Raw genomic sequence first — 18,830 nt, 5'->3', positions numbered from 1 at the left:
GATCTTAGCTATTATGCTTGTCTCCGCCCACTCCATTCTGTTTATAATGCAATATTTCAAACACAGTCGATAATAAAAACGCTGGCTTGAAAAAAGGATTTGCTTTAATTGGCTCAGTTTAGTTGAATACAAAGTACTGGTGCTTTTTCTAGCTTTAACTTTTCCATTGTCAATAGAAGTATCACCAGTAAAAGAACCTCCAGATCTGCAGTCTCCTGATAGAAATATTGAAATCCAATTGATTATTGCTCAATGAAGACCAGAGTTTATTAAACTGACTTTATAACCAATATCACAGATGGGTACAGTTCTGGGCACCACATTTTAATGCATCCCCCCCCCCCCCCCCCAACTTACTAGCAGCAGCTCAGGTACAGCATTTTCTCTTTTGGTAGTGATGCTGACTGTGGGACAGTTTTCTCTCCTTCACAGGTAGCAGTGGCACTGCGTTCCCCCTCTTTTCACCCATTTCCTGCCTAATATTACCCCATTTCTCTCTCACCACCTTCTGCCCTCTTTCTCCTTCCCTTTACACTCTGTGCAAAATCTTTGTCTTTCGTGTTCCCCATTTCCATCCAGCCTATCCCTCCCTCTCTCTCTCTCTCTCTCGCTTTCTTTCTCTCCCTATCATCTTTGAATTAATATGTGTTATGTTGATTTGCATGTGTGAAATGAACTGGAAAAATAGTTGCAAATCTTTTAAAAAGGCCATACGAACCAAAACAAAAAAATGAACCAACATATTTTGTTCTGTGCACATTCCTGTGGGATTACAAATATGGAGAACTTGCACTACTGACAGGCGATGTTAAGTGTGAGGCTCTGAAGGAGGAGTCTCTGAAGAAAAAAGCTATTGAAGACGCCTGGCCTACTTGAAATGCCTCAGGAATATTGGCTTAGGGAAATAAAGCATTGCCAAGAGAGGTAATATGAGTTCAACAGGCAGCTTTCAGTTTACAAAGGGAGTGTTTTGGCTACAGCTGTGGAAAGCTATAAAAACACATTGCTTTTTTTGAACTGGATTCACCTACCATTTGAAACATTAATGACCATGGGTCTCTGGTTTTGATTTGAGGCTTCACTACAATTTTGGAAAGCTAAAAGTAGTACGAAGGGATAAATGGGCTAGTGACTTACAATCCATTCCCTAATGAGCCATTAATAATAAATCACCATGAAGACATAAGTTGTGACCGTCTTACAGTCCAGATGTGGATGTTTCAAGGCATACAATTTGCTGATCACTATGAAGTTAGAAATGGAGAAGATGTTCCAGAGAAAGACACCCAGAAAGGAACTTGACAACATCCTCAAATACTCTCCCCTTCTTACATCACATTTTCCATTCCCTTTTGCTCTCTTTCTCTTTATCACTAGCATACTCCTCCTACCTCCCATCCACCCAGTAACCACTCCCTTCATCAACCTACTAATACCCTTTCCTTTTTCTTTCTCTACTCCGCAACATTCATCCGCCTCCTTTTTTCCACCATCAACCTCTCCCATGGTTTCTTCTCAGGTTCTCCATTACTCTCACTTTGCTGATCTAACTGCTGGAGAATTTCATTCTTCATCAACATGAACATTGCAGAAAATCTCTGGCAGATTGCCAATAGCCATCGTTGTGCTTGGATGCCTTTGGTATAACCTGCTGCCTAACTTGATGTTTTTTTAGGAGGATTGCTTTTGACTTTACTTTATATCAATGAGTATACTATTTTGACTCCTGAGGCAGGGGCTTTTCTGCACCGGCCTGTGTCGGATCTTTGGCATTAAAGATCTCTACATTGTCTTGAAGGCTCTTTTGTGCTTTTTTTTGCAGTCTGAAATCCAAATGATGACATTGTCATTGTCTTTCCCACTGCCAGACCCATTGACTTCCCAGTATTTCCACTATGTGTATGTCTCTTTTTTTCTCTCCCATCCATTATTGCCCCTATTTGTCTCTTTCTCTCCCTCTCTTCATGCTGCCTGCTGTCACGCAGCACCTTTTGTTCCCTCCTTCCCTACTGTTGCCACCTCCTCTGGGCTCATAATAATACTTTAACAGTAAAGACACATGGGATTGGCTCTCTATGCACTGCTGCTACTTCCACTGTCAGCCCCACCTGCTGCAACAGAAGCAGCAGTGGTGCTCAGAGAGCTAATCACATGGCTCTTTGCTACTTAAATACTACTGCAGGCCTGGCAAAGGTGTCAGTGGAAGAGAGGGAGGAAACAAAAGGTGATGTATTATAGTGGGTAGGTAAGGGAGAGGGAGAGAAAAAGAGAGAGAAACATAGGCAATACTGGAAGGTAGGAGAGAGAGAAATAGAGACAGGAGCAATGCAGAGGGATGGGGGGTGGGAGGGAAATGGGGCAATATTGAATAGGATAGGATAGGAGAAGAGAAGAGAGGAGAGAGAGAGAGAGAGAGAGAGAGAGAGAGAGAGAGAGAAAGGAGCAATGCTGGATTGGAGGTAGAGACAGAGACAATGCTGGATGGGCTGGAAGAGAAGGATGGACAATACTGCATAAGGAGGAAAAGAGATAAAGGCAGTGTTGGGTGGGGGAAGAGAAAGAGGCAGGGGAAATGCTTAATGGTGTTGGGGGAAGAGAGAGAGAGACAAATGGACAGCAATGCTGCATGATAGTGGGCTGGTATGGGAGAAGAAGAGAAAAAGAGGAAGAAACATAGGAAATACTGGAAGGTAGGAGAGAGAGAGAGAGAGAGAGAAATAGAGACAGGAACAATGCAGAGGGATGCGGGTGGGAGGGAAATGGGGCAATATTAGATAAGAAAGGCTAAGGAAAGGATAGGATAGTGTAACCCTATGGGTTAAATTTGAAAAGATTACCTGGCTCCTTCTAGATCTTGTGTAGAGTCAGTGAGCAGTGCAGTGAAACTGAGTAGTCTGTGTGCATGCGCCGAGTGTTCCGCATGCTGATGGAACTCTCAGGAGAGTGACAAACAGCTCAGGCTGGCAGTTGGGAGAGAGCTCTATTGGTGAGAACATGTTACTAGGGAAAGACGGGAAGAAAGTTGATGCTGGAGATCATCACCTGAAACTATTTTAAAAAGTGCACATAAGAGAAAATAGTAAAGGAAACCTGAACAATAAGTGAGAGATAACTAAAAGAAGAAAAGAAAGAGTAGAGGAAAACTTACATGTTGGGATCCTTGGGGGTCTCTGGGGGTCTGAGGGACAGGAGAGGGGAGACTTTGAAGAGTCTGGTGTTTGGCGGAATTGAATGTACCTAAATGATTTATGCAACTAATATTTATACTTACCTGAGGATGCTCTCAATGTTTCTTAACTGATTTGTGTTGCAAACCTGTAATTGAAATACATATGTTAAATTTGCAAGTTGGTAAAATTTCATTAACATTTAAATATAATTCAAATAATAAAAAAATATTTTCTTTTTATTGTTAAACTCCCTGGTTGGTGTTGAGTCATTTTGGGGAAACACTGTGACATATTTGGTACCATCATTGTAATACCTTGCTCTGCCACCAGGGGGTTTACAATAGGATAGGATAGGACAGGAGAAGAGAGTAGAGAGAGAGAGAGGCCCAAAGCAAGGCTGGGCAAAGAGAGAGAGAGAGAGAGAGAGAGAGAGAGAGAGAGAGAGAGAAGCAATGCTGGATTGGAGGTGGAGACAGAGGCAATGCTGGATGGAGAGAGAGAAAAGGATAGGGAATACTGCATGAGGAGGGAGAGAGAGATAAAGGCAATATTAAGTGGAAGAAGAAAAAGAGGCAGGGGAAATGCTGAATGGTGTTGGGGGAAGAGAGAGAGGGGGCAGTGTTGCATTCCAAGTACAGAGAGAAAGAAAGAGAGAGAGAGAGAGAGAGAGTGAGAGAGAGAGAGAGAGAGATGGACAGCAGTGTTGCATGATGTGTAACAATGCTGAATGGCAGAGCTAATCCTGGTTGGTGGGGGAACAATGCTGGATGGCAGGGGATAATGCTGCATGGAGGGGGAGAGAGAGAGAAGGCACAGCAATATGGAGAGAGGAAAGGATAATGATATACAAGACAATGATGGATAAGGAAGAGAAAGAGACACAGGCAATGCTGAATGGTGTGGAATGAAGAGATAGAAAGGGGCAATGCTGTGTGCTGGCAGGTGAGAGAGAGACAGACAGATGAGCAATGCTGGATAGTGAGGGGCGGAGAGCGAGAGACAAAGAGGAGATGTTGAATGTCAGGGAGGGAGGGAGGGAGAGAGATAGAGAGAAACTTAGGCAATACTGCATGGAGATAGAGAAAAAGAAAGACAGGGGCAATACTTCATGGGATGGGGAGAAAGATGGAACAATGAGAGACCGTAGTAGATCAGGTGTCCTTAAATTAAAAAAAAAATCAGACGAAAGATTGCAAATTAATACTGTCAAGTACTAAGCATGATGTAAATAGGAACAACAAACATAGTTTGAAATGTCTATATGCAAATGCCAGGAGCCTAAGAAATAAGATGGGGGAGTTAGAATATATTGCACTAAATGAAAAATTAGATATAATAGGCATCTCTGAGACCTAGTGGATGGAGGATAACCAGTGGGACACTGTCATACCGGCATACAAATTATATCGTAGTGATAGGGTGGATCGAATTGGTGGAGGGGTAGCATTGTATATTAACGAGAGCCTTGAATCAAATAGATTGAAAATTCTGCAGGAAACAAAACACTTCTTGGAATCACTGTGGATTGAAATTCCATGTGTAAAGGGGGAAAGAATAGTGATAGGAGTGTACTACCGTCCGCCTGGACAGGATGAACAGACGGATGCAGAAATATTAAAAGAAATTAGGGACGCAAACAAACTGGGCAACACAATAATAATGGGTGATTTCAATTAACCCGATATTGACTGGGTAAATGTAACATAGGGGCACGCTAGCAAGGTAAAATTCCTTGATGAAATCAAGGACAGCTTTATGGAGCAGCTGGTACAGGAGCCGACAAGAGAAGGAAAAATTCTAGACCTAGTCCTTAGTAGATCGCATGATCTGGTGCGGGAGGTAATGGTGCTGGGGCTGCTTGATAACAGTGATCATAATATGATCAGATTTGATATTAGCTTTGAAGTAAGTATACATAGGAAATCAAATACGTTAGCGTTTAACTTCAAAAAAGGAGATTATGATAAAATGAGAAGAACGATGAAAAAAAACTTAGAGGAGCGACTTTGAGGGTCAAAAATTTACATCAGGTATGGATGCTGTTCAAAAACACCATCCTGGAAGCCCAGGCCAAATATATTCCGCGTATTTAAAAAAGGAGGACGGAAGACCAAACGACAGCTGGCATGCTTAAAAAGTTAGGTGAAGGAAGCTATTAGAGCTAACAGAAAATCCTTCAGAAAATGGAAGAAGGAACCGACTGATAATAATAAGAAACAGCATAAGGAAAGTCAAGTCAAATGCAAAGCACTGATAAGAAAGGCTAAGAGGGACTTCGAAAAAAAAGATTGCGTTGGAGGCAAAAACACATAGTAAAATTTTTTTTAGGTATATTAAAAGCAGGAAGCCGGCAAAAGAATCGGTTGGACCGCTAGATGACCGAGGAGTAAAAGGGGCGATCAAGGAAGACAAAGCCGTAGCGGAGAGATTAAATGAATGCTTTGCTTCGGTCTTCACCGAGGAAGATTTGGGTGGGATACCGGTGCCAGAAATGGTATTCGAAGCTGACGAGTCGAAGAAACTTAATGAATTCTCTGGAAACCTAGAGGATGTAATGGAGCAGTTCTACAAACTGAAGAGTAGCAAATCTCCTGGACCGGATGGTATTCATCCCAGAGCACTGATAGAACTGAAAAATGAGCTTGCAGAGCTATTGTTAGTAATATGTAATTTATCCTTAAAATCGAGCATGGTACTGGAAGATTTGAGGGTGGCCAATGTAACACCAATTTTTTTTAAAAAGGATCCAGAGGAGATCCGGGAAATTATAGACCGGTGAGTCTGACGTCGGTGTCGGTCAAAATGGTAGAGACTATTATTAAGAACAAAATTACAGAGCATATTCAAAAGCATGGATTAATGAGACAAAGTCAACATGGATTTAGTGAAGGGAAATCTTGCCTCACCAATCTACTACATTTCTTTGAAGGGGTGAACAAATGTGGATAAAGGTGAGCCGGTTGATATTGTGTACCTGGATTTTCAGAAGGCGTTTGACAAAGTACCTCATGAAAGACTCCAGAGGAAATTGGAGAGTCATGGGATTGGAGGTAGTGTTCTGTTGTGGATTAAAAACTGGTTAAAAGAAAACAGAGAGTACTACTACTACTACTTATCATTTCTATAGTGCTACAAGGCATACACAGCGCTGAACACCATACACAAAAGGCAGTCCCTGCTCAAAGAGTTTACAATCTAGATAAAACAGATAAATACACAGAACAATTAAGGGTAAGGGAATGAAGAGGTGAGGATAAAGGACAGGGTAAGTGAGTTAGGAGTCAAATGCAGTGGTAAAGAGGTGGGTTTTGAGTTTGGACTTGAAAACGGCTAAATACGGGGCTAGACGTATATGCTCGGGAAGTCTATTCCAGGTGTGAGGTGTGTGAGATAAAAGGAACAGAGTCTTGAATTAGCAGTAGAGGAGAAAGGGACAGATAAGAGAGATTTATCTACAGAACGGAGTACTTGAGGGGGGACATAGGGAGAGACAAGAGTGGAGAGGTACTGGGGAGCGGCAGAGTGAATGCACTTATAGGTCAGTAGGAGAAGTTTAAATTGAATACGGAAACGGATATGGAGCCAGTGAAGTGACTTAAGGAGAGGGCTAATGTGGGCTTAGTGACTTTGGCGGAAGATGAGTCGGACAGCAGAGTTTTGGATTGATTGAATAGGAGAGAGATGGCTAAAAGGGAGGCCGGCGAAAAGTAGGTTACAATAATCAAGACAAGAGGTGATAAGAGTGTGGATAAGGGTTCTGGTGGAGTGGTCAGAGATGAAGGGACGGATTTTGCTAATGTTGTAGAGAAAGAAATGACAGGTTTTGGCAATCTGCTGAATGTGAGCAGAGAAGGAGAGAGAGGAGTCAAAGATGACCCCAAGGTTACGAGCAGATGAGACAGGGAGAATGAGAGTGCCATCCACCGAAATAGAGTAAGGGGGGAGAGGGGAGGTAGGGTTAGGGAGAAAGATGAGAAGCTCAGTTTTGGCCATGTTGAGCTTCAGGTGATGCTGAGACATCCAGGCAGCAATATCAGACAAGCAGGCTGAGACATTGGTCTGGATGGAAGTTGAGATTTCGGGGGTAGAGAGGTAGATTTGGGAGTCATCAGCATAGAGATGGTATTGAAAGCCATGGGATGATATCAGAGAGCCAAGGGAAGAGGTGTAGATGGAGAACAGGAGAGGACCGAGAACAGAACCCTGGGGTACACCGATTGGTAGATGGATAGAAGTGGAAGAGGATCCACCAGAGTGTACAGAATAGGGTTAAATGGTCAGTATTCTCAATGGAGAACGGTAGTTAGTGGGGTTCCCCAGGGGTCTGTGCTGGGACCGCTGCATTTTAACATATTTATAAATGACCTAGAGATGGGAGTAAATAGTGAGGTAATTAAATTTGCTGATGACACAAAGTTATTCAAAGTCGTTAAATCGCGGGAGGATTGTGAAAAATTACAAGCGGACCTTACGAGACTGGGAGTCTAAATGGCAGATGACATTTAATGTGAGCAAGTGCAAAGTGATGCATGTGAGAAAGAGGAACCTGAATTATAGCTACGTCATGCAAGGTTCCACATTAGGAGTCACGGACCAAGAAAGGGATCTAGGTGTCTTCGTTGATGATACGTTGAAACCTTCTGCTCAGTGTGCTGCTGTGGCTAAGAAAGCAAATAGAATATTAGGTATTATTAGGAAAGGAATGGAAAACACAAATGAGGATGTTATAATGCCTTTGTATCACACCATAGTGCGACCGCACCTCAAATATTGTGTTCAATTCTGGTCGCCATATCTAAAAAAAGATACAGTGGAATTAGAAAAGGTACAGAGAAGGGCGACGAAAATGATAAAGGGGATGGGATGACTTCACTATGAGGAATGGCTAAAGTGGCTGGGGCTCTTCAACTTGGAGAAAAGGTGGCTGAGGGGAGATATGATAGAGGTCCATAAAATAATGAGTGGAGTGGAATGGGTAGATGTGAAGCGTCTGTTTACGCTTTCCAAAAATACTAGGACTAGGGGGCATGTGATGAAGCTACAATGTAGTAAATTTAAAACGAATCGGAATTCGTTGCCAGAGAATGTGGTAAAGGCGGTTAGCTTAGCAGAGTTTTAAAAAGGTTTGGACGGGTTCCTAAAGAAAAAGTTCATAGATCATTATTAAATGGACTTGGGGAAAATCTACTATTTCTGGGATAAGCAGTATAAAATGTTTTGTTCTTTTTTGGGGTTCTTGCCAGGTATTTGTGACCTGGATTGGCCACTGTTGGAAACAGGATGCTGGGCTTGATGGACCTTTGGTCTTTCCCAGTATGGCAATACTTATGTACTTATGTAATACTGGTGGGGGAAGAGACCAGTGGGCTTTTCAAAATAGTCTGAATAGGTTACATCCTTCGTTGGCCAAAGAAACCCCTCCAAATTGCCCACCAAGAGAATCAAAATTAAGCTCTCAGCACTGGGAATTTCTTTTACTGGAGCTTTTCCCTTTTAAAGACCAATGTGGTCAAATCTATTCTATCAGAGGAAAAGGGAATGGATTTTACTCCATGTACCTCCTGGTCCCCAAGAAAACAGGAGGATTTTACCCCATCCTGGATCTATGGGCTCTGAATAAGTATCTAGCCAAGGAAATGTTCAGAATGGTTTCCCTGGGCACCTTAATTCCTATGATTCAGGAACACAATTAGTTATACTCTCTGGATTTAAAAGTATGCTTATACCCACATTGAGATAATCCCAGACACAGGAGGTTTCTAAGATTTTAAATAAGGAAACACCACTACCAGTATCACATCCTGCCTTTTGTCCTTGTGTCCGCTCCTAGGGTCATCACAAAATGTCTGATAATAGTTGGAGCATTGTTACATAGACTGAGAGTGCATGTGTTTCATTACCTAGATGATTGACTGGTAAAGCACACATCAAGGATACTACCACAGGTATCGATGTCCAAAATTATTTGAGTGCTGAAGCTACTAGGGTTTGTTATCAACTACCCAAAGTCCCATCTAATTCCCATTCAAAAATTGGAGTTTATAGGAGCCCTGCCTTGGCCTTCTTTCCAGAACAGTGTGTAGACACCCTATTCTGCATTGTGTTTCAGTTCTGCCAGAGCCAGCAGGTCACTGCTCGACAGGTCCTATCTCTCCCACCGCACCTTCAGAGTTCACTCTCACGGACCTTCCTCCACCCCTATCCCCCTATCTGTTGGTGTTCCCCAGGGATTGGTCCTTGGACCCCCTTCTCTTCTCAATCTACACCTCTTCCCTGGGCGCCCTGATCTCCTCTCATGGTTTTCAGTACCATCTCTATGCTGATGATACCCAGCTATATCTGTCCACACCAGACATCACCGCAGAGACCCAGGCAAATGTATCAGCCTGCCTATCCGACATTGCTGCCTGGATGTCCAACCGCCACCTGAAACTGAACATGTCCAAGACCGAGCTCATCGTCTTTCCACCAAAACCCACGTCTCCTCTTCCTCCACTTTCTATCTCAGTTGATAACACCCTCATCCTCCCCGTCTCATCTGCCCGCAACCTCGGAGTCACCTTTGACTCCTCCCTCTCCTTCTCTGCGTATATCCAGCAGACTGCCAAGACCTGCCGCTTCTTCCTCTTTAACATCAACAAAATTCGCCCTTTCCTCTCTGAACACACCACCCAAACTCTCGTCCATGCTCTCATTACCTCTCGCCTTGACTACTGCATCTTACTCCTCACTGGCCTCCCACTTAGCCATCTATCCCCCCTTCAATCTGTTCAGAACTCTGCGGCACGTCTCATATTCCACCAAAACCGATTTACTCATATCACCCCTCTCCTCAGGTCACTTCACTGGCTTCCAATCAGATACCGCATTCAATTCAAGCTTCTCCTTCTTACCTACAAATGCATTCAGTCTGCTGCCCCTCACTACCTCTCCTCCCTCATCTCCCCCTATGTTCCCGCCCGTAACCTCTGTTCACAGGACAAATCCCTCCTCTCTGTACCCTTCTCCAACACCGCCAACTCCAGGCTCCGCTCATTCTGCCTCGCCTCACCCTATGCTTGGAACAACCTTCCTGAGCCCTTACGCCAAGCCCCCTCCCTGCCCATCTTCAAGTCTTTGCTTAAAACCCACCTCTTCAATGCTGCATTCGGCACCTAACTCTTACCATTCACTAAATCCAGACTGCCCCAATTTGACCGCCCCTATCGGACTGTCCGTTCACTTGTCTCTTAGATTGTAAGCTCCTTGAGCAGGGACCGTCCCTCTATGTTAATTGTACAGCGCTGCGTAACCCTTGTAGCGCTTTAGAAATGTTAAGTAGTAGTAGTAGTAGTAGATGTTGAGATTTCTAGGCCACATGGCTTCTACCATTCATGTAACACCCACAGCACATCTCCAATTGTGACCGGCCTAGTGAACTCTAGCTTCCCAATGGTTGTAGGCCACGGGGAACCTGGCAGATGTTACTAATGTCACTCCTGCACTGCAGGAGTTTCTTTTATGGAAGACAATTCAGACCAATTTGATAAAGGGACTTCCATTCCAAATTTTGCCTCCCCACAAGACATTGACAATGGATGTGTCTAACCTAGGGTGGGGAGGTCATGTAGATGGAAAGAGAAAGGGGATAAGATTTGATATACCACTTTTCTGTGTTTAGCAATCAAAGCAGTTTACATATTATATACGAGTACTTATTTTGTACCTAGGGCAATGGAGGGTTAAGTGACTTTGTCCAGAGTCACAAGGAGTTGCAGTGGTAATCAAACTCAGCTTTCCTGGTTCTCAGGCCACTGCACTAACTATTAGGCTACTTCTCCACTTGATGGGTCAATGGTCCCCCCCCCCAGAAGACTCAGCTGCGCATAAATCTACTGGAATTAAGGGCAATGTGGAATGCTCTAAAGACTTTCACAGATCAACTAATGAACACAGTTTCTCATTGCTTTCTTGCCATCACTAATTGGATGCTGTCTCACCATTTGAAATTGAATAAGGTATAAAAATGTTATTAGGGCACAACAGAATAAAGAACTGAGATAAAATCTGCTGATTGATGGGAAATGCTTTGCTCTTGAGTAATCTATAAAAATTCTGGGTGTTAAATTGGACTACTACTACTACTTAACATTTCTAAAGCGCTACTAGGGTTACTCAGCGCTGTACAGTTTAACAAAGAAGGACAATCCCTGCTCAAAGGAGCTTACAATCTAAAGGACAACATGTGCAATTTATCCATGTAGCATCAGATAAATTTCTTAGTAAGGAATGCCTTTTACACTATGAGAAAATTAAGAGTAATTCATAAATATTTAACAGTAGACCTATTTCAGTTAGTGGTACTGGCTTTCATTCCCAGTAAGCTTGATTATTGTAACATAATCTGTCTGGGCTTACCAAAGTATCTACTGAGAAAAATTCAAACAGTTCAAAATGTGACTTTACGCCTAATGTTCTCCCTACAAAAAACAGATGGAATTACTATCTACTTTGTTAAGACTCATTGAAGCGAGGATACTTTTAAGTTGGGCTGTTTGTTATGGAAAATTGCATTTGGACAAGTTATATTATATATGATTACTCTTGTGCATTATTTATTAGTGAGTTACTTATATAACTTCAGAAAATTTCCATTATTTGACTTCCTGAGTCCTAGAGGTATTACTTTTTAACTGTTTGTTTGCCTTTCAAGCTGCTACATTTTGGAAATTTATACCAGTTAATTTTAGATATATTACTAATTATATCATGTTTAAGAAAGGCTTGAAGATGCTGCTGTTTCAGACCTATGTGACTAAGAAATAATCTGATTTAGTTAATTTTATGTTTTACATTTGTATGATATTGTTAAGGTTTAAGTATATTTTGTAATCACATTATGTAACTTCCTAAACTATTGTGTCTAGAATCTTGCTGTAATCCTCTGTGAACTATATAGATAGGAAATGGTGGGCTATAAGTGAATTAACTGTAACAAAATAATAATTGTCTAAACAGACAACCAGGTTGCAATGCACTATCCGTCTTATTTTCGAAAGTGATGGGCGCCCAGATTTCGACCCAAATCGGGAGGTGGGTGCCTTTCTCCCTTGGGCGCCCAAATCGGTATAATCAAAAGCCAATTTTGGGCGTCTTCAACTGCAATCTCTCGTGGAAACAGACAAAGTTGATGGGGGTATGTCGGAGGCGTGGTGAAGGCGGGACTGGGGCGTGGTTATCGGCCAAGGAGAGATGGGCGCCCTCAGCTGATAATTGAAAAAAGAAAGGCGTTTTTACCGCGAATTTGGGTCATTTGTTTTGGACCCTTTTTTTTCACGAACAAGTACCCTAAATGACTACTACTACTACTATTTAGCATTTCTATAGCGCTACAAGGCGTATGCAGCGCTGCACAAACATAGAAGAAAGACAGTCCCTGCTCAAAGAGCTTACAATCTAATAGACAAAAAAAAATATAAAGTAAGCAAATCAAATCAATTAATGTGAACGGGAAGGAAGAGAGGAGGGTAGGTGGAGGCGAGTGGTTACGAGTAAAAAGCAATGTTAAAGAGGTGGGCTTTCAGTCTAGATTTAAAGGTGGCCAAGGATGGGGCAAGACGTAGGGGCTCAGGAAGTTTATTCCAGGCGTAGGGTGCAGCGAGACAGAAGGCGCGAAGTCTGGAGTTGGCAGTAGTGGAGAAGGGAACAGATAAGAAGGATTTATCCATGGAGCGGAGTGCACGGGAAGGGGTGTAGGGAAGGACGAGTGTGGAGAGATACTGGGGAGCAGCAGCGTGAGTACATTTATAGGTTAGTAGAAGAAGTTTGAACAGGATGCGAAAACGGATAGGGAGCCAGTGAAGGGACTTGAGGAGAGGGGTAGTATGAGTAAAGCAACCCTGGCGGAAGACGAGACGGACAGCAGAGTTTTGAACCGACTGGAGAGGGGAGAGGTGACTAAGTGGGAGGCCAGCAAGAAGCAGATTGCAGTAGTCTAAGCGAGAGGTGACAAGGGTGTGGATGAGGGTTTTGGTAGAGTGCTCGGAAAGAAAGGGGCGGATTTTACGGATGTTGTAAAGAAAGAAACGACAGGTCTTGGCAATCTGCTGGATATGAGCTGAGAAGGAGAGAGAAGAGTCAATGACCACATGACCACCGGAGGGAATCGGGGATGATCACCCCCTGACTCCCCCAGTGGTCACTAACCCCCTCCTACCATAAAATAACAAACTTTAAGAACTTTTTTTTCCAGCCTGTATGTCACCCTCAAATGCCATACCCAGCTCCATCACAGCAGTATGCAGGTCCCTGGAGCAGTTGTTAGTGGGTGCAGTGCACTTCAGGCAGGTGGACTCAGGCCCATCCCCCCCTACCTGTTACACTTGTACTGGTAAATGGGAGCCCTCCAAACCGCCCCCCAAACCCACTGTACCCATATGCAGGTGCCCCCTTCAGCCATAAGGGCTATGGTAATGGTGTAGAGTTGTGGGCAGTGGATTTTGGGGGGGATTTGAGGGGCTTAGCACCCAAGGGGTGGGAGTTATGGACTGGGGAGGTTTTTTTTTTTTTTTTTACTTTTTAGAAGTGCCTCCTAGGGTGCCCGGTTGGTGTCCTGGCATTTGGTGGGGACCAGTGCACTACAATTCCTGGCCCCTCCCACGACCCAATGCCTTGGATTGGTTTATTTTTGAACTGGGCACCTTCGGTTTCCATTATCGCTGGAAAACAAAACCGCCCAGTTCAAATCCGCACAAATCCGATGCATTTACCCGGCACAAACCGTATTATTGAAAAAAAAGATGGACGCCCATTTTTTTTCAAAAATACAGTCTGTCCCTCCCCTTCACATACCCATTCTCAGAGATAGACGCCCATGGAGATGGGCATTCGCGTTTGATTATGCCCCTCTATATCAACAATCAGGGAGGCTTGCAGTCTTATTTTCGAAAGAGAAAGACGCCCATATTTTGGCCCAAATCGGGAGATGGGCGTCTTTCTCCCGTGGGCGCCCAAATCGGTAAAATCGAAAGCCGATTTTGGGCGTCTTCAACTGCAATCTGTCGCGGAAACGGCCAAAGTTGATGGGGGCATGTCAGAGGCGTGGTGAAGGCGGGACTGGGGCGTGTTTATTGGCCGAGGAGAGATGGGCATCCTCGGCCGATAATCAAAAAAAGAAAGGCGTTTGTAGGGCGAATTTGGGTCACTTTTTTTGGACCCTACTTTTTCACAAACAAGTCCCAAAAAAGTGCCCTAAATGACCAGATGACCACCGGAGGGAATCGAGGATCACCACCCCTGACTCCCCCAGTGGTCACTAACCCCCTCCCACCCAAAAATAACAACTTTTAAAACTTTTTTTTCCAGCCTGTATGCCATCATACCTAGCTCCATCACAGCAGTATGCAGATCCCTGGAGCAGTTGTTAGTGGGTGCAGTGGACTTCAGCCAGGTGGACCTAGGCCTATCCCCCCCACCTGTTACACATGTGGTGGTAAATGGGAGCCTTCCAAACTGCCCCCAAATCCACTGTACCTACATCTAGGTGCCCCCCTTCAGCCATAAGTGCTATGGTGATGGTGTAGAGTTGTGGGGAGTGGGTTTTGGGGGGGATTTTTGGGGGCTCAGCACCCAAGGGAAGGGAGCTATGGACTTCAGAGGTAGTTAACTTTAGTTTTTTAATTGTTACAAGTGCCCCCTAGGGTGCCCAGTTGGTGTTCTGGCATGTGAGGGGGACCAGTGCACTACGAATCCTGGCCCCTCCCATGACCCAATGCCTTGGATTTGTTCGTTTTTGAGCTGGGTGCCTTCGGTTTCCATTATCACTGAAAAATGATACCGCCCAGCTCAAATCTGCACAAATCTGATGCATTTTTTCCAAAAAACGGTTTGTCTCGCCCCTTCATGTACCCGTTCTCAGAGATAGACGCCCATGGAGATGGGCATTTGCGTTTGATTATGCCCCTCTTGGGATTGTACCTTATGTGTCAGGAAGCAGTTGAGTTGTGCACTTGGGCATCCAAGCATGACATGATGCTCAGAGCCACTTACTTGGCAGGAAAGAACAACAATCTGGTAGACTGGCTAAGCAGTGATGCAGCTGCATGAGTGGTTGCTTAACATGGGCGTAGCTTAGGAGATCTTCTGAAAGTGGGGCACCCTTCCTGGTGGAAATCTTTGCCACACATTTAAACAACAAAGACCCTTGGGATTGGGGTCATGTAGCAGGCTAGCTTCAGATGCCTTCCTCCTTCTAGAATCCAAGTCCACTCCCTAGGTACATTTTTTTCTTCTGTTTCAGGCTGTTTCATGAAAAAAAAAAAGGAAAAAATATATGTGATAAGCCTAGCCTGTTGCAGGTCTTTTGTCATTCTCTCTCTCTTTTTTGTTGTTGTTGTTGTTTCAGACAGCCTGATAAGTAGGGATTCCCATATGTGATAATATAGTGCCTGTTGTCCTCAAAGAAAATGAAGCTACTCACTTGTAGCAGATGTTCTTTGAGGACAGCAGGACACATGTTCACACATACCTGCCCACCTCCCCTAGGAACTCTAATAGCTTTTGTATTAGACTGTCTGGTCCCATGTGGTAGCGGCAGATGGGAAGGCGCTCATGAATGCGGTCTTCCTACGGCTTCCGTAATAGTTGTTGGGAAGTACTCCATGCTGGGCTCCATCAGATGATGTCACCTATATGTGTCCTGTTTTGCTCGGAGGACACCTGCAACAGATGAGTAACTTACTTTCTTTCTTTCTTTCTTTCTTTCTTTCTTCATTCTTGTATCCCACTATTATCCAAAAACAAGTTTCGGTTCAAAGTGGCTTACTATTTCCATTTTGCTGGAGTTACAATAGTGTTGTACAATGTGGAGAGGGCATCTATAGTTCATGTGGTTATTCATAGAGTTTTTGAAGAGATAGATTTGAAGAGGAAAGGGTAGTTTTAGCTTTTGTGTTCAATTGTAGAGTTTTGGTGATATTTATCTACACAGTTTTTGAAGAGGTAGGTTTGAAAGAAAGGTGACGATATCTTTGTGATTAGCTGTAGAATTTTTTGAAGAGGTAGGTTTTCATTTTTTTTTCTGAATTGGAGGAGATTTCTCATGTTTCTTATGGTTTTTAGTATCAAGTTCCACCATTTGGAACCCAGGTAGCTAAATCCTGCTGTGTAGATAGTTTTGTAGACAGTGTTTTTGCAGTTGGATAGATGTTGGATAGATGTAGGAGTAGGTAGTTTCTGTTTTCTGGGCTGACATTTCTTGAGGATAGTTCAATCATATTAAGCATATATTCAGATGCCATTCCGAATAGTATCTTGAAGATTAGGGTGCTCACTTTCAAAAATATTCTTGCCTTAACTGGTAGCCAATGTAGTGTTTCAAGCAGTGGGGTTGCTCTTTCATATTTCAATTTCTTGAAAATAAGTTTTGCTGCCATTTTCTGGACTGTTTGCAGTGATTTTCATGTGTTTTTCTTGCACCCTACGTATGCTGCATTGTAGTAGTCTAGTTGCGATAGTATTGTTGATTGTCTAGAGAAATAGTTTCTTATTCTCAGTTTCCATAGTGTTCTCAAGCATTTATGATACACTACATTTAATTAGGATTACCATATAGCTCCAGAAAAAGGAGGACACATTGATCCAGTCCAGGTTTTGCTTCCATTGAAAGCAATAGAAGTAAAACACAGACTGGCTCAATCTGGAGTCATTTGGTAACCCTAATTTAATCCCCTTCCATCTCAAATTTCATCAGTTTTGCACAAGCCTAAACTTTACACAATGTCAAATTCATCACATATAGGTGACTTTTTTTTGTGACTTCCTTCACTATTGTTAAAGGTGTCTTTTCAAAACAAAGCAGAGCTTCTTTTCAGCCGGTATTTAGGACCGACACCTTTAGCCTTCCAGCCATAGGTGCCCCAACCAACAACCCTTCCCATTCTCCAGATCTGGTGCCTTGTGGCAGTGGTGTGATAGGGGAAAGAGAGACATCAATCCCTTCCTCCCATTGACATCTGCTGAACCCATGCTGGTAAACAACCAGCAATGATGCATGGGTCCACATCTCTCTGAGTGACACTGCTGTTTCCTCTTCCAGTCCTGGAAGTTTATACCACAGGAGGTGGGAGGAAGCAATAGTGGTAAATAGAGACCTGTGGACCCATGCATCTTCATTGGTTGTTTACCATCATGGACCTGGCAGAGGTTGCAATGGGAGGGAAGGAAGAAAAGTGGCAGTGATAGGGCAGGGGAGACAGGGAGAGAAAGAGAAGGAGAGGCAATATAAGATGGGTGGCAAGGGAGAGAGAAATGGGACAAAACTGGATGGAAGTGGGAGACAGAGAAAGGGACAATACTAGAGGGGGAGGGGGAGGGAAGAGAGAGAGAAACATGGGGCAATAGTGGATGAGAGGGAGAAAGAGACAGCAGAGAGGGGAAATACTGCATAGGAGAAGAGATAGGAACAATGTTAAATGGGGGGGGGGGCAGGAGAGAGAGAGATAGAGAAAGAGTGGAGACGTTTGATTGTTGAGAGGGTTGGCATTATAGAGATGGGAGAGAATAGAGAGATGCTGGATCATTGGTAAGATGGGGAGAGGGGAGAAGCTTGACTATTGGAGGATGGGAGGTAGGGAGATGGACTGTTACAAAGGAGATGCTGGATTGCAAGGGTGGGAGGGAGAGAGAAATAGGTGATGCTGGTCATGATGGAACAATGTGGAAGAGGTCATGGGTGGGGGACGACTTGGCAAGGAGTAGATAGAAAAGATAAGTGGCAGAAAGAGATGAAATGGAAAGATCAATACCAAAGACAAATATAAGGGAGGAATGGACCAAGACAAGAATAGACAGGAGCAATGCCAAAGAATTAGAAATGAACATGAAACCAGAAAAGAGAGATTATGATTGACACGATTAAAAAAAGTAAATGCCAAATCAAGAAAGGTAGAAAGCATTTTATTTTTAATTTATTTCAATTGAAATATGTCAGCTTTGGGAAATGTATTTTGCACAACATACTGAAATATAGAAAAATGAAGGCAGATAAAGACCACATGGCCCATCTACTCTGCCCATCCATGCTATCTATTCTTCCATTAACTCCCTTAGAGATGCTATGTACTGGTCCCAAGTTATCTTGAATTTGGACACAATTTTCATCTCCACCACCTCCACTGGGAGGTTGTTCCATAAATTCACCATACTTTCCTTATACATATTGAAATCTTTAAGTCTGTTTCCATATGCATTGTGACAAAGACCATTGACCATTTCACTAACTTCCCTCTGGACCAACGCCATCCTGTTTATCTTTTTGAAGGTGCGGTTTCCAGAATTGTACACAATATTCTAAATGAGGTCTCACCAGAGTCAGGGCCATAGAGAAAGAAGACCAGGAGTAGAAATAGAAAGCCAAGAAGAAAAAATAAGATCTAATGGAAATGTGCTCTTCTTATTTAGGTATAGGCGAAAGTGGGATTTTTGACCACGGGAATGCAAAGCCTGGAGAGATGGATCTTAAAAACACTGAATTGAGTTTCTCCACATATGCAGCAGCTGTTCTCCCGTGACTGAGACTTATCACACGGAATACCCTGTCGCGCATAGTTTAGTGCGGTCACCAGATGGTCTCCGCCAAGCGAGACTCCTGTTGCAGGCCTGACGGCCGAAACACAACAGTTG

This window comes from Microcaecilia unicolor, chromosome 3 (genome assembly GCF_901765095.1).
Source record: "Microcaecilia unicolor chromosome 3, aMicUni1.1, whole genome shotgun sequence".
In the NCBI taxonomy this organism is placed as follows: Eukaryota; Metazoa; Chordata; class Amphibia; order Gymnophiona; family Siphonopidae; genus Microcaecilia; species Microcaecilia unicolor.
The sequence above is the reverse complement of the archived record's forward strand: the minus strand, read 5'-3'. Positions refer to the sequence as shown.